A 16,766-nucleotide genomic window follows, 5' to 3' on the forward strand; every position below is an offset into this window, starting at 1 on the left:
GATGCTGAAACAGCATTGATTTTTTAAAATATCAGTGAGGATCCCAATGTCCTGGTTACTTTACCTTTTGCTGAGATAAAATCCTCCACAAAAACCTCAAGGAATAAATCTTATTTTATCTCAGAGTTAGAGATTACAGTCTGCTATGGCCAGGAAGTCATAGCCACATGAGTCTAGGTAGCTAGTAACATTGCATCAAATCAAAAAGCAAAGAGCATTGAATACATGAGTTCAGATTGTTTTCTACTTTTTACTCCTTGTCCCACTAGAGGTAATGGTACCACTCACATTGAGTGGATCTTCTTATATCATTAACCTAATCAAAATAATTCCCCATAGGCCCACAGGCATGTCTATACTTGTGTCTGTCTGTAGATACTCTCTCATCAAGTGGATTTTTGATATTAACAATCATATTCCTTGAATTGCTGTTAGGACATGAGGGCCAGCAGGTCTTGTAGTATAGCTATAATTGTGTAATCCTTTGATTTTAAGAATGAGATCTCTCAGGTTATAGGGATGGCAAGTGTGTTATGACTATATATTAAGAATATGGCAAAACAATTCCAAGGAGGCTAATGGTGTCAGATCATAATCATTGAGAATATACCCAGAGAAACAGGGCCAAAATAAACAGCAGAGCAAACCAAAACATAAAGTAAGGTTACAACTACTAAAAGATTTATTAAAAATATAACAAAAATACTATATAATAGTTATATAAATATTAAATAATTTTAGTTATTAGTCATTATTGATGTTGAGAATGTACATATCATTTGAAGAGAATTGTGAAGACTTTTATTCACCTGGAAATTTGCAAGGTATAAGGTATAATCACCTTTGTTTTTAAGATGCTTTTAAGTCTGTGGACACTCAGAAGGTGGTGGTTTTATTCCATAGAGTGACTTCTTCAGTAATTTATCACAGGTTGTGTAAGCCACTATCCACCTTGAAAAGATATCAGCAAACATCAGAAGATACTTATGTCATTGACAAGCATTTGAATAAAATCTAATTGATCATCTACATTGCTAAAACTCTCACAGTCTATAAAACATCCTACATATGCACATGTCACATAATCTAATTGAGAAAGTAAGCTACAGTCTAGGAATCCAATACAGGTTTTAAATGAGGACCTCCAATCCTATACTTTGTTATTAGACCACTCAAAAGGCATTTCAGACAGCTGGACCACAAAACAATATTTCCTTTGCCTTTGATTGTTCACATCTAAATGAACACAAGTTCATTTAGAATGGGTCCCTGGGTTATCAATTAAGGAAGAGAGAAAATCCTCAGTATTGAAGAAAATAAATAGTTTTACCTGTCATATGGTTGGATATAGTTACTTGAGTTGGATTCCATAGGGAATAATGCTATTCTGAAGGTTTTAAGGGAAACCATTGTTAGAGCTGAAAAGCTCATCTTTACTTCAAATGGGGGAATATTACCTTTTGCTGTAGTTTTCTTCACAAATAGGGAGCAAAGCCCTGTGTTTTGGAATTCTGCTGATGGCTGGCCTTTCCTTGTGTTTTGTTTATTTGTTTGTTTGTTTGTTTTATACTAGTTGTCCTAAGTCTTGCCCCTTTAGACTCTTTCTTCAGCTTCAAGTTTCTATAGAGGAACAGTTTATAATTTTTCTAATGCAAGGTTAAAAACGAGGCTTTTTTTGTCCTTATCCTTATTTTCTCAGTGTCTTTGGACTGTCTGTTTTATCTATGGGACTAAGTACTCTGAATTCCTAATTTAAAAGTTAAATGAAGGAGTGCTAGTTCTCTGGGAGAAGGGAGACTGGGAGTGACTGAGAGTAGGGGAGAAAGAAGAGGCTATGGTTGGGATATATTGTATGAGAGAAGAATAAAGAAATAGAAAAAGAAATTAAATTAAATTAAAAAATAACTTGGACATCAACTCAGACCCTGGCCACTATAAGGTCATGGACCCAGGCATGGCACTTTACAGAAACCCTGACCCAGATAGTTCCTGATGTCACTGAGGGCCATGCTGGTGTGCATGGTCTGCAGCCTAAGGCCATGTCTGGGTCTATAGCCCTGTGGAGGTCAGAGCCTAGTGTGGGTTGTGTCCATGGCTCCTGCTGCCACTGAGGTTTCTGTAGATGCCAGGGTCTGGCCAGCCACCTGGAAACATGTTGGTGCCTGGGAGTCATACTGCTGCTGAGGCCTTGCTGATCTGAGTGTCCTGTGCTGCCATTAGGGCTGTGGTTGAATCTGAGTAGCTGTCAAGGGCCATGTCAGTGTCCATAGTACTGCTACAATTGGGGTCCGTGGTGATGTTCAAGACCTATGTTAGCACTTAGCCTGGGAGTCATTGGAACCATGCCGTACTGAGCTGGCTGAGCACTCTTTGGTCCCGAATTGGCTGGTCCTGCCCCTCTCTGGATATTGTGGAAAACAAGCTGGCCCTACCCCTCAGGGGAGTGTTTGCCCCTGCACTCAGGAGAGATGGTCCCACCACTTACCCAGGAAGCATGCTAGAGATGACCCTGTATACAGGGATGCAGAAGAGCTGACCCCTGAGAACATGAAAGCAGATGTGCCCTCCACCACCACATTCTCTCCACTGGTTGCATGGGTAAGGAAAAGATGTAAAAAGAAGAGAGAAGAAAATTAGAGAGAAAAAGAGTGAGACACCTGAGGCTAGCCAGCCAGGAGAAGCAATGAAAGTAAGATATATTGATGGAAGAAAGGTAAAAAGCCCTGAGGCAAAATATAGATGAAGAGAAATGGGCTAATTTAAGTTAAAAGAGATAGCCAGCAATGAGCCTAAATTAGGCAGAGAATCATAACTAATAACAAGTCTCCATTTCATGATTTGCAAGCTGGTTGGTGTCCCAAAAGGAAAAGCCCTGGTACAGAGCCCTGCACCTTTCCTGGGAAAGCACCTGGCCATGGAGATATTAGTGAGGGGAACTGGATCTAAGGGCCTGTGAGCAGGTGAGCTGGTCCCTTTCCTTGTGGTAGGCTGACTGGCAGTGCTGGAGAGGTGACCAACCCACATACCACTCAAATCCAGAACCTTGTCTATGAGTTGGCCCACCCCAGCATCCATTGAATTCACAAATTGGTGGAGCATGTTAAGGGGATAAACCTACAGACCTAAACCAGCAAGATCTCTAAGACACAGGACAACAGTATATCCATGAGAAGCCCCAGTGAGAACCCATTATCAGTGGTCTAGCAAAAACCATAGTTCTCAAGCCAGATCAATGACTTGAGGCAATGAACACTTGTAAGAAATCATGGATGGACTAAAGGGTAAACTGTGTGTCTGACCTGCAGTGTGGCGGGAATGAGGAATCTACAAGCAGCACTTTACTCTGCTGCATATTGGATTTAGCCTTTGCTAGTTTAAAAAAAAAAGAGAGAAAAAAGTTTCTGGGCTATGCACTGCTTTGATAGAACTGCTTCTGATAGTTGATGGTGCACATGGCTCCAGACCCAGAGCTGGCAATAAACTGTACCACAGCCATGTTGGGAAGCTGAGGTGGGCAGAGCCAGCAGCAACAGCAGTGTTTCAGTCTTACAAACATGGATATTACACAGAGAATCTGGTTTGTCTTATCTTTGGGATTTTTAACTACAGAAAAAAGATTTGATTGTAAAAGCTGTTGAGTTAAACAAATATGTAAATTTTAAAGGTACCTTGACTTCAAAATTTGGATATAAGGATATGTTGCTTTGGAAGAGAGTCTCTGCTTTTGTTTCCACAGAAGGCCAGAGGCTATGGATTTGTTCCAGATTAAGATACATCAGGTTTGATCAGCCAAGACCACCCGAAAGGTCTCCAATGACACAATGGCCCAGATGATCCGACATCCAGAATGGTTTCAAGGCAACTGGCTCAGAGGTTTACCCTCATGGACTACTCCATAATCCTTAAATTTTCTTTATGTCCCCATAAGATACAGTGCCCCCCTCCAGCAGGAAGTAGTAAGAAAAATTGTGCCCAATTTCGCAAATTTAACAAGCTTGCTTTGGAGATGGAATTGGCTCACTCCTTCTCTAAACCCAAGCACATTGTTTAAAAAAAAAAAAAAAGGTTAAGAGATTCTTGTGTCCCAAATAAGAAGAGCCCTCTTGTGTGGGACAGAGCAAAACCAATATTTTATTTAAAACAGGTTGATTATAAATGCAATCTGCAATCTATTTCTAAAGATAAAAAGGGGATATGATATAGATATGATAGGATGAAAGGGTAGATTAATGAACTTACTTCTAAAGACCAACAACTCATTTAAAATGTTTTACATTGGTATAAATTTTAGTCTATTGATGCAAACTTAAAGTTAATTTTGTTATACTGTGTGTATATTTCTAGTCTTGTTTAAGGTATTATGTTTGTACAGCTCATTTAAAATTGTAATGGATAATTAAAAATAGATTAATAACTGGTCATCTATGATAATCATCTCATAGCCATGTTCGTTAAGTCTTCCAGGTATTTCAGATAGATAGGTAATCTTCAAACATTTCAAAGGTCTACAGAATATGGCATTTAAAATAGTTTTAAAATTTAGACGTTCTAGACAGTGAGACATGTCTGCTCCTGGTGGCTGCTGGCAGTGTCTTTCCCCACCCAGCCTTCCACCTCCCAGAATTCTCTTTTCTCTTGTCCCGCCTATACTTCCTGCCTGGCCACTTTATTTATACAGAGTGATATCCACAGTAATTAATGAAACTTACATTGTTTACCAGGTACTGGTAAGCCATGAGCCATGTGGCAAAGTATAGATTGATATAAATGGGTTAATTTAAGATAGAAAAAGTAGATAACAAAAAGCCTGCCACGGCCATACAGTTTCTAAACAATGTAAGTTTCTGTGTGTTTACTTGGTTGGTTCTGAGCGTCTATAGGCCTGGTGGGTGAGAGAGATTTGTCCTGACTGTGGGCCAGGCAGGAAAACTCCAACTACAGTTAACAGACTTCTTTATTTATTTATTCATTTATTTAAGGGTTCTTTGAAGAATCTGGACATAGTCTACAGGAGTGTTAGGAATACTTATTTGAGGCCCTACATCCTTTCACTTTATCATTCCCACCTGGAGTCTATGCTTACTATGGAAACAGTCCTGGGATGCTGTGATCAAGTCCCTGCTACAGGACATTCCTGAGATCATTTCTTATACCTCTATGAATAAAGTTGTTCACTTTGGATGGTTTACAAAGGCACCAGTTACTAAATTTATCAGAGAAGTGGCTTGCCTGTGTGGATTGTTCTCATCTATTTTTCTAGAGTGCCATCAGGTTGAACATGAAAATGGACTAGTTACTTTCCTCTATACTTCCTGTTCAAAGGAGTGACTGCCTTACTACTTGGGAGACAAAATTCATACCCTCAGGGATGAGACTGGGTATAGTGAGTTAGGAGAATAAGAGAGCAAGAAGGTTCTAAAAACCTGCAAGTAAACAAAACATAAGGAAACAATGAAGAGTCCCCAAAGGACAGCAGAGGGGAGTTTGGTGAGGTATGGCACATGACAAAGCCAGTGGACAGATATGCCCGGGATTCAGGGCCACCACACAACTTCATATTCCCGTTTAGATAGTGTCACACCACTTGGAAGGTGTAACCTGAAACCTTGTCATCAGTATTACATTGAACCCCAAGGCTGTCTCCCAATACCAGAACCCACCATGTTCATGGAACTCAAGAAAGGTAAAAGTAGGAGGTGAAGGATGGGAGGGAAGAGATTGGATGCTGAAGAATATATACTTCCTGGGTAAAGAGAGAAGAAAAGCATCCCAGGCTCCTTCAAGATTATTAGTTCTCTCCCAGGAGCTGCTCCAGGATGTGCATGGTTTTTAATTTTACATGGGGTATCTTAATATATGAACATTTTATTGTGTTGGGTGATAGCTAATTTCTTATCCCAGCTCATGACCTGATTATGCTGGTTTAGGAATCTTCAATCAGTGGGCACCATAATAGCTTTCAGTTGTCCAACTGATGCTCACATTTAGAGTAGAGTCTATCAGGTGTCCACAAATGAGTAGAAAATTTAAGAAATTAGAAGCATAAAACTTACCGCTTACTTGGTTCAACAGCTGATAATGCTAGAGTACCGAGGTTCAGTTTCCTGTGTCCCAGTATATTGAGTGAAAACAAATATGTTTTAATAAGAAATATTACATTTCTCAGCAAAGGAATGCTGGCCAGAGCAAAGAAAATGTTTTGAAGTTCAGCTTTGGCCATGCACAAAGAATTGGGGTTTTTATAGATAATTTGTATAGAGCCTGGGCATGCATGCTGTTATCTGTCAACTCTGACCTGATTTCTCAGCCTTCCCCTTTGCACATGGATTTCTTTCATATGATAATTTTTCAGCCTTTGTGTGTGACCTTGAAGTAATTACTCAGACTAATGCTCTTGCCTCACCTTCTGGGGTGTTCTCTGTAACTATGGTCCTCTATATCTTCGTAATTGCATTGAGTTCTTTCAGATAATGCAAGGATCTCTCCCCATATCAAGAAATCTTTTATCATATCTGGCTAAGCCATTTGGCTTTGTAAGATATATTCACACTTCATTGATATTTGAGAAATTTAAGGTGTTACTGTTCAGCATGTGGTAGTAACTTTGACTGAAGTTTGCTTAGTGGAGAGATTCTGGGGAGCTAGTTAAGTCTATAAAGTACTTGATTCACAAGCAAGCTTAAACACAAACACACACACACAAAACAAACACACAAACAAACAAATAAATAAATAAATAAATGAATGAATGAATGAATGAATGAATAAACATAAATAACTAGAGAGTAGTGGAACATGCTTGTAATCCCATCCTAATAAGATGGAGATAAGTTGATTCCTTGATTTTGCTATCCAGCCAGCTTAGGCAAATTTTAAGTTCCAGGCCAAAGAGAGATCCTCTGTTAAAATACAAGTAGTACAGACTTCCTGACACTAGCACCCAAAGTTGACCTCTGGCTATCACACACAATTGTACACAGGTGCAAGTTTACCTGCACACGTGTGCACATAAACACGGCACACACACACACACACACACACACACACACACATACACACACACACCTCTGCTTTATTAAACAAAGACTTACTTTCAATCATTTTATATGCCTAATGCTCACAAGTAAAGATAAAGAACAATGATTGAGTAGGCCTTCCATTAGCATAATGATATTTCATGAATTGCTGTAAATTGTATTGGGAAAAATTCAGAGTACAGCATTTTTCAGAAGTCCCAAGTTTTTATAGGACATAACTGAAATCAGGTGTCTGATGTTATGTTCGTTTTATGTTACAATATGCTAAATTTCATGTAGGTCTTGAGACTGCTGATATCACAGTTGCCCAGCAAATGTCTATTGCTAAAAGAATGGAGGGTACAGGAAAAGGAGCTGTCTCCCAGGCAGACTTTAAACTGATGGCAGTGCAGAAGAAGATGGGCTTGGGTTCTGCTTGGAATGCTCAGGGTGTGAGGCTCCTGTGCAAGGAGGAGTGCCTATCTCAGGAGAAGACTTTGAGCTCAGGTATGGGGCAGAAGGAGAGGGATGTGAAGTGCTAAATAGTTACAAACAAAAATGCAGTCAGCCCTGCAGTAGACTTCAGGGCAGCATCTCCCCAGGAATACCTATGTCTTTTCCTTGATCAAACTGTCTTCCCCAAGAGGTGCCTGAGGGAAATTCATGCAGAGTGTAATAAGATGCAAATTGGAAGAATTCTATTACCAACAGGAATTCCAGCCTGGGGCCCATGTGGTGAATAAATACTTAAGCCTAATATAAATTGTTCAATTTTATATATTTTTCTTCGAAAAGTATTTAAAAACTAAAATGGAGATAATACTAATGTATGTGCCATTTGGTAATACTGACTTTAATCATTTTATCTTTTATCCCTACTGATGCCTATAAAACCTTAAGCCCTCTATGGGTGACTCTACCAAATAGTTTTGCACTCGGCCTTTTTATCAACTATTCAACTCATAAAATCATATTCCAAGTTATTTAAATGTTTTAAGAGTAACAAAACAAAGAGGGCTCAATAACAAATATTAGCATTTTAGTTGAGGCAATAAAACAAAATTTATGAGTTTTAATTAATGGAGTACAGTCATATTATTTGATAGAGTTACATTTATAAATACAACAAATCAAATGTTGATAAAATTTTGGGACAAATTACCTTTACTGAAGAAAATTCAACTTTTACATGAAAAATGCATGACTTGTCCAAGCAAGTTATCAAATATTCTTGCTACATGTCAGGGAGATATACATTATTTACAAAGATAAGTTAAATTAGTTTTCTGGGAGAAATCCTGTTCATAACATTTTGCTCATATTTATTTTCAAGATATGGCTTTGTGTGACACTCTTTCCATTGTTAATAAAATTTCCTAAGTGTTTTAGGGTACAAAATTATACCCATTTCATAAGCTTTTCATATTTTATTTAAAGGAATGGTCATATTGAATCCTCAGTTACACAAGGCATAAGTGAACTTGTGTATTTATTGTAGAAAGTGAGATTTGAACTAAAAATGGAGAAATCGTTATATAACACAAAAATAGATATATAAAATATATAATATATAAAATATTAGCTTATGTATGGGTCGATTAGACTTGCCATGTACAAAGATGAGGGAACTGTGTGTCGGGCTGATTCATAAATTATAGGATGTACAGCAAAGTCAGCAGGACACAATATTAAGATGTGGCCTTCAAACTATGGATAAATGAAAATTCAACAAACTTAAAAACTGAATCTTTCAGTCATATTTGATAATTTAAGGATTTGAAAATCAAATTTAGTCAAGTGTGATGGCTTAAGCCTATAATTTCAGTGTACAGGAGAGTGAGTCAGGAGGATTATTGTGAGTAAGAGTCAGTCTAGACTAAACAGTAAGAGTCTGTTTCAACAAATAAACAATGAGGAAATAATATTTAAAACATGCCTATTAACTGTGTTATCAAAACACATGCATAAAATTTATTTTAATTATTCCATAATTTGTTTAGACCACTGCTGGTATGGAATGTAGCTATTATCAAAATAATTGTATGGTGGGAAAAGCAAATATTACTGTAGTAATCTGACAATCAATCTTGATGAATTGACAGTCTGAGAACACTCTCTTCTAATGACATCACCACAAGAATAGAGAGAGAGAAAGGGAACGAGAGAGAGAGAGAGAGAGAGAGAGAGAGAGAGAGAGAGAGAGAATATGTGCACACGCACACACACACATTGAGTTTAATTTCTTCTGTGCTGTCAGTTCTTTCTCAAAACTTCTTGCATATTTAACACATATTAGACAAAGTAATTAGTGATGTGGTTTGTAGAACATTCTTGCTCACACTGTACTGTTGGGGTTAAATTCACAAACATTTTCTATTTAGTACATAAAACAAGGCAAAAACAAATTAACAGAAACAAAATATCAAATTAAAAAAAGGAAATTTTGATTGAACCACATGGTGGAGAAAGAAATCATTTGTGTTTGAAATGATAAAAAGTGAGCTTCTCTGAGGAAGTGATGGGCATAGAGATTTCTTCTGTTTGTATGTGTAGAGACTGGTTGTGTACAAAGACTTAGAGGCATAAAATATAGAAAATATGTGACATCCTTTGAGTTCATTGAAATACATTCAGATAGTTCTGATGTTACCTGCTACAAATATTGCTAAATCCCCCCCACACTGCACAAAATCCCACAAAGAAATCATTGTGTTTTAGGAAAACACCTTTAGAGGCCTTTCACTCAAGCCTTTTTGTCATGCCCATAAAAATGCCTGCACAGTCTTAAGCATACAGTAGTAGTGAATCGCAAGTTATATGGTATACACAGAGGTTTATACTCAAGAAGGGTCTGAAGTATCCGTGTGTGTATGTCAGTGTGGCAGCTCTTGCTGGCATGACTGTCTGGATCTCTGTGCAAGGAAAATAAAAATGAGAAAAAGTAGAGAGGGGAAAAATGAGTCAGTAAGAAAAGGTTCTGATAAAGAAATTGTTCTGATAAGAAAAGAGGAATTATAAATAGTCATGAAGTCTTGAGAGGAAGCATAGGGCATATAGTTGATGAAGAATGCTACTCATTAGTTAAGTAGCAGGAGAATGGTTATCTGATATATAAATGATTTAGGTCTATTTTTTAATTGTCATGGTTACTTTCGTTATGTTAGGTGTGTGTGTGTGTGTGTGTGTGTGTGTGTGTGCTGTGTCTGTGTCTATGTTTCTGTGTGTTTGTGTCTGAGAGAAAGAAAGAGAGAGAGCATGTGTGTTGCAATGTATCTAGACTTTTCAACATTCATTCAGTATGCCTAGCAGGAAAAAAAAAAAAAAACATAAAAATGCAAGCACAAAATTTGTATTATAGTGAAAATACCAGACAGCCTGTCAGTTACACAGAAAAAAGTATGGTTTCAAAAGTATCACAGCCAGACTGAGAGCTTATTTCTCTCCAATGACATGACAGACAGGAGCAAGGACTGTATTTTCTATTTAATTGCTGACAAACTATGAAATGCTTTGAATGTTTTGTGGTACAAACTATTACTTCATCCTATTACTAACAACTTTACACAATGGGTGCAATGATGGCTATTCTTGGTTGTCAACTTGACTACAACTGAAATTAGCTACAATCCAAATGGCTAGGCACACTATGACCAAGATATATTTTATAAAAGAAAGCACTTAATTGGAGATTTGCCAACAATTTCAGAGGTTTGGCCCATAATTATCATGGTGGGAGTCACGGCAGCTCCCATGGCACTGGAGCAGTAGCTGAGAACTACATCTTCATCCACAGTAAAAGAGAGAGACAGAGATTGGGCCTTGCATAGGTTTTTGAAAGCTTAAAGACCATCCCCAGTGACACACTTTCTCCAAAAAGGCCACGCCTCCTAATCCTTCTAATCCTATCAAACAGTTCCACTTCCTGGTGACTAAGCATGCAAGTATATGAGCCTATGAAGTGTTAGGGACCAAGATTTCAGGAACCAAACATGAACCATGGAAAGTACTAGCTAAGCCAGAGAACAAGTCATAAGCCTACCGCCCTTCCCCAGAGCAGTAACACCTGTTTACTAACCGGAGGCTCCAAAAGATAAGAACATTTCACAGTCAGGTGCCATGGCAACCGAATGTAAAGAGCATTCCATGGTCAGGTAGCCTAGCAACAGAACAAATGGTCCCTGACCAGTGACCTTAGCCGACATCTTGCAGTTGCATGACCTGCAGATCTCCCACATTCTGCAAGCCTTCCACATCTCTTCCCCTTCCCTCCTTCCTGCCCATCCCCTCCTATGCTATATAAGGCTTTCGGAGAGAAATAAAAATTGCAGCTTGATCACAATCTTGTCTTGCTGTCCGTCTCTTGTGTCCCCTGTCGCTTTCATTCATTTGCTCCCACAGGTGGGTCGCCCCTGTTGAAACCCTGCTGGCCGGGGCAATGGAGGGCATTCTTTTTTATTTAATTAATTGTTTTATTTATTTTATTTTATGTGGTATTGTGTTCCCCCAAAATATTGTGCACCCTAATAAATTTATCTGGGTTCAGAGAACAGAACAGCCACTAGATAAAGAGGCTAGAAAATGGTGGCACTCTCGCCTTTAATCCTAGCATTTCAGAGACAGAAATCCTTCTGGATCTCTGTGAGTTCAAGGCCACATTGGAAATAGCCAGGCATGGTGACTCATGCCTTTAATCCCAAGAAGTGAGCCTTTAATCCCAGGGAGTGATGGCAGAAAACAGAAAGGTATATAAGGCATGAAGACCAGGAAGGAGAGCTAGTTAAGCATTTGGCTAGTTAAGCTTTTAGGCCTTGGAGCAGCACAGTTCAGCTGAGAACCATTCTATGAGGACATAGAAGCATCCAATCTGAGGAATTAGGATCAGCTGAGGAACTGGCAAGGTGAGGAAGCGGAGGCTTGTTCTGACTCTCGGATCTTCAAGCATTCACCCCAATAACTGGCCTCAGGTTTGATTTTATTAATAAGACCCTCTGACAATTCATGCTACATCCAGACTGCAGTTTCCCCTCCTTCCTCTCTTCCCATTCCCTCTCCCTCCTCCCCTCTGCCCAACTCCTCCACCTCAATCCACTCCTCCTCTAATCAGAAAGGGGCAGGCCTCCCATGGGTATCAACAAAGTGTGGGATATCAAGTTGCAATAAGACTAAGTACCTCTCCCTGTATTTGGGCAGGACAAGGCTATTCAGTATGAGGAATAGATAACTAAGAGCCAGCTAAAGCATTGGGGACATTCCCTGTTCCTCGTAGTTAGGAGATTCACAAATAGACCAAACTACATAACTGTAACATATATTTAAAGGCTTAGGTTGGCCCCATGCATGTTTCCTGGATGTTGGTTCATACCCTGTGAGTTCTATGAGCCAGGTTAGTTGTTTCTGTGGGTTTTCTTGTGCTGTCCTTGACCATTCTGGTTCTTATGGGGGATGTTCCTAATAAAACTATCTCAGGCATGTTTCTGTGTATATGAAGTCAAAGTCCATGACTACCCTCTAAAACAAAAGTATATCACCACAGACAGGATTTCCCCTCAAGTTAATGCAGTTCTTGTAAGCTGACAGTCTTTTGTGGACTGTCAGAATGATGCCTCTTTATGTAGTTCTTGGCCACTCACTCACTGTTTCAATTCCATGTCTGGAAACTTCTCTCAGTTCCTTGCTGTGTGGCATACTTTAAGAGGATAATTTGCATTATCAAAGCAAACAAAGAAAACTATGTCCCAGAAACACACATGTTTTTATTCAATGTAACCACAGTATTCCCTCAAAAGCTCAGGGGACACTGCACAAGAGGGAGAGGGAAGTATGCAAGGGTCAAGGAAGGGCAAGTGTCATCTGAGGCCAGCTTTTACAGCTGAAATATTGGATAGATAATTTGAGAGGGAAGTTATGGTTTTTAGTTGTATACCCTCTGCTAAGCTCACTAGATTTCTACCAATAATGCCAAACCTATAATAATGCTGAAGGCCTAATTAATCTTAGCGGGTGACAAAACAAAATGAATTGGCATGAACATGAGAGAGGGGGAGAGAGAGAGAGAAAGAGAGAGGAAAATAAACATGGAAGGTAGAATATGACAGGAGTTAATTTGAAAAATAAGCAATAATAGTAAAAGTTCCTGAAAAAAGATAAAGAAAAAAAGCTTAGTTGTAGAAAAATAGATTTTTGTGTGTGTGAAACCATTCTCTTTTCTATAGTTTACCCAAACATTCAGAAAGGTGCTATCACAAAGGACCTAGGAACTGGAAATTAAAAAAATAATAGCCCTCAAAATTATAGCTTTGGTTCATTTGAAATTTAATATGAATTTCCTTCAGACTTAAAGTCAAGAGAAATGGACTGCTTTTTCACTTGATTATGTTATTTTAGCTAAAGTGACATGACTACATTGTGGGAGAGGTGGAATACTGTTCTAGAGTCTTAAATCAGGCCTCCAACTCTTACTTATTTGCCATGGAATAATCCTCTTGTACAGTGTAAAGATTTGTCACTTGAATAGGTTTAATAAAATGCTAATTGATCAGTAGCCAGACAGGAAGTATAGTCAGAGCAACTAAATTAAGAATGCTAGGAAGAGGAACGGCAGAGTCAGGAGTCACCAGCCAGATTCAGAGGAAACAAAATGAGAATGTCATACTGAGAAAAGATACCAGGATGAACATACATGAGAATTATGGGTTAATTTAAGTATAAGAGCTAGTGAGTAATAAGCCTGAGTTACAGAGCAAGCATTTAAAATTCATATTCAGCCTCTGAGTCGGTTATTTGGGGCTGGGCCGTCAGGACAGGAAACGTCTGTTACATTTATTAATCAATACAGTTTGTACATTGTAACAATAGTCAAAATGATTCTATTTTCTCATAGATGCGAGAATGAAGAGTGCTCTGAGCCTGCTCTCAAACAACTGTATGTATTTTATAAGTAACCAATTTATATAAAATCAATTTCATGTATTTTCTACTAATATTTGTATGATTCTTTAAAATTACTACTACAGAACACTACATCCTTATATGTTTTGTTCTAGTTCAGAAAATATTTTAATTTCAAAAAGAATGGAAGTTAGAATTCCCTAATATTTTATTGCTTAATATTCTGAGTAAGAATATTTAATTTATATTTGACACTAATAGAGAACATTAAGTTACCAAATCTTATATTCATGGTTGTAAAGGTAACTGTGCCATGTTGGGCCATCAACAAAAATAGTATGAAGCTTTAAACATTATCTCCAAGAAATTAAATGTCATTGTCTCTTTTCTCCTGTAAAGCTGAATATTTTGAGAAAAGTAATATAAAATATTTATTATGAGAGGCAACTTTAAACTTTAAAGTGATTTTCCAATGGATTTAAAACTAAGTATTTATGGTTTAGTTTTAATATATGGATCTAATTTCCTTGTTCAGCATTTTTCCCACAAATCATCAAATATGAGCCTAAATAGGATCATATAAATAAATACTTATTATTTAAATATCTTTTTAAAGGGAAACTATGACACATGTTAAATATCACATGTACTAATTCATATAAACTTGATACAATTCTAAAACAGGGATTAATATGTAAAGACTCTTATTTCACATACAGCACCTTCTTTTATAAAGTCAGCACCCTTCAGAAAATACTTTGTTATTGGTTATCAATTAACACTAATGGGAACAATCAAATAACAGCAGTCTCCTTACAGACAAATATAAAGCTACGAGAGTATCTGAGAATACAGTTTTTGAGCAGTTTCACACTTGACATTATAAAGCTGAAAAGACTATGGAAGGGATGGCTTCAAGGTGAATTTTATTTATGTCTTAGGCTGTCTCACTGTCTCTGGTTTCTGGAGGGAAGGATACACAGGTTATGCTGATATGGAAGTCAGAGTAAGCAAGTTGCTGGCAGATTTGTTGCCTAGTTAAAAGTTGTTCTTGCTTTCTAAAACACCTGCCAACTACAAACATTAACAGTTTGTAGTTCCGTCAGATCATAGTTATAGTTCCCACAGCAAGCCACACTTGTTTCTATACATTGTGTGGCAGCTTCATATTTACTTCTGTCCTTTAGTGAAAAAAAAATTTGAGTTCATACTATGTCTTTATGTGGCTAGCTAAGTAATTTACTTATATTTTATCACTGGGTGATATGACTTGTATGGCTGTTTCAGTTTACTTATGCAGCTGGAGGATGAATTGCTTTCACACACTGCCAATAAAATATATTAATATTTTCATTCCCATCTTTCTTCTGTATCTAAACTTTTATTTTCAACCAGTCTTATTGGTTTAAGTGAAAAATTTAAACATTTAAGTAACACTCTTTCGATATATCACATAATATTACAGAAATAATAAAAATTTGAAATGATAATTATGAAAGACTACTTAGAAAACAATCGCTTTTAATGTGTCCAATTAACTTTAAAACTCAGTAATATAAGATAATGATATGATATAATTCTGGGAAGTTATGTCTTTTAATATTCCCAAGATATCTTTTATGTCATAATTTAAAAGTTGAACTAATTTTTTAAACTGGCCTGCGAAATACATTTTTATTGGAACAATTAAATTTTTGCCTTAATCTCTCTTGGGAAATTAATATAAATCAATACTATTAAAAGAAAAATCCAGTATCTATGTTATTTTAACAACTGGCTCTTGAAACAAAATGAATTCACATTACTCAAAATGGGAAATAAATTATCAGTGTGGAATAAAACAGTGAATTATGACAAATGTATTTTTAGCATTTTACAGAAGAGAAATACATATCCCTAATGATATTTTATATTTGACATTTTCTTTCTAAAAGACTTTCTGAAATAAATAAGGGCTCTTAGTTTTGCGATATTTATTAAAATGTGCAAATTTAAAAATGCATATATAATTTCAGAGAAAGTTGCTGAAGATGAAAGATGATGTATATGCAATTGCATTTGAAATTTAACTGAAAGAAGTCACTCTGCCTGTCATCTTGAAAAGCTGTTAACAAGTTTAATAAAAATGATCAAAATACCTGTATTTAATTTAAATTCGTCTAAAAATATCATACTGGCAAATATATTCTGTGAGCTTTTGACTATCTGGCTTAGTCTTTTTATTACTTGGTGGGCAAGGAAATGCTCTGTAGATTTTGCCCATGTTTCTACAGGACTTCTACACAGAAACAATCCAGACTTTGTTACTGAGTCTTCCAAATATTTTAATGTAGCAGAAAGGCTCTAAACTAGATTTCTCCTTAGTATACAGCTTAACCAGTTGTTCAGTACAGCATATGTTCAGATAGCCTCTCCAAAGCCAAAGGCTATGGTGAAAATCCCAGTCTTTGTAAACACATGCTCTTCTCAACTGACCCCACTTATACTACACATTTATCAACCTACATTGCCAGCTGTCAAGTTTGCAAAAATTATGAAAAATCAAAACCTAATGACCCTTGACAAAATTTGTATGCTGTGAATGGCAAATTGATCTTTGTTTCTGCCTGAGTATCCTATGTTCTGTAAATACACAAGGATCGTCATGGGCTCACTTAACTTCCAGGGAACATAGTCCCAAACCTGTCCCTGTCTTTTAATGCTAGATACTGATGAACATTTTTTTAATAGAAAGGGTGAATGCTGTATGAGCCACTTTAGGAGACAGGAAGAGGATGGTAAGGTCTTATAGCCCATGTTCTTGCCTCTGGGACAATCTTCACAATGGAGTAAAATCGGTATTTCACTATCTCACTTATTAAT

This window comes from Onychomys torridus, chromosome 14 (genome assembly GCF_903995425.1).
Source record: "Onychomys torridus chromosome 14, mOncTor1.1, whole genome shotgun sequence".
In the NCBI taxonomy this organism is placed as follows: Eukaryota; Metazoa; Chordata; class Mammalia; order Rodentia; family Cricetidae; genus Onychomys; species Onychomys torridus.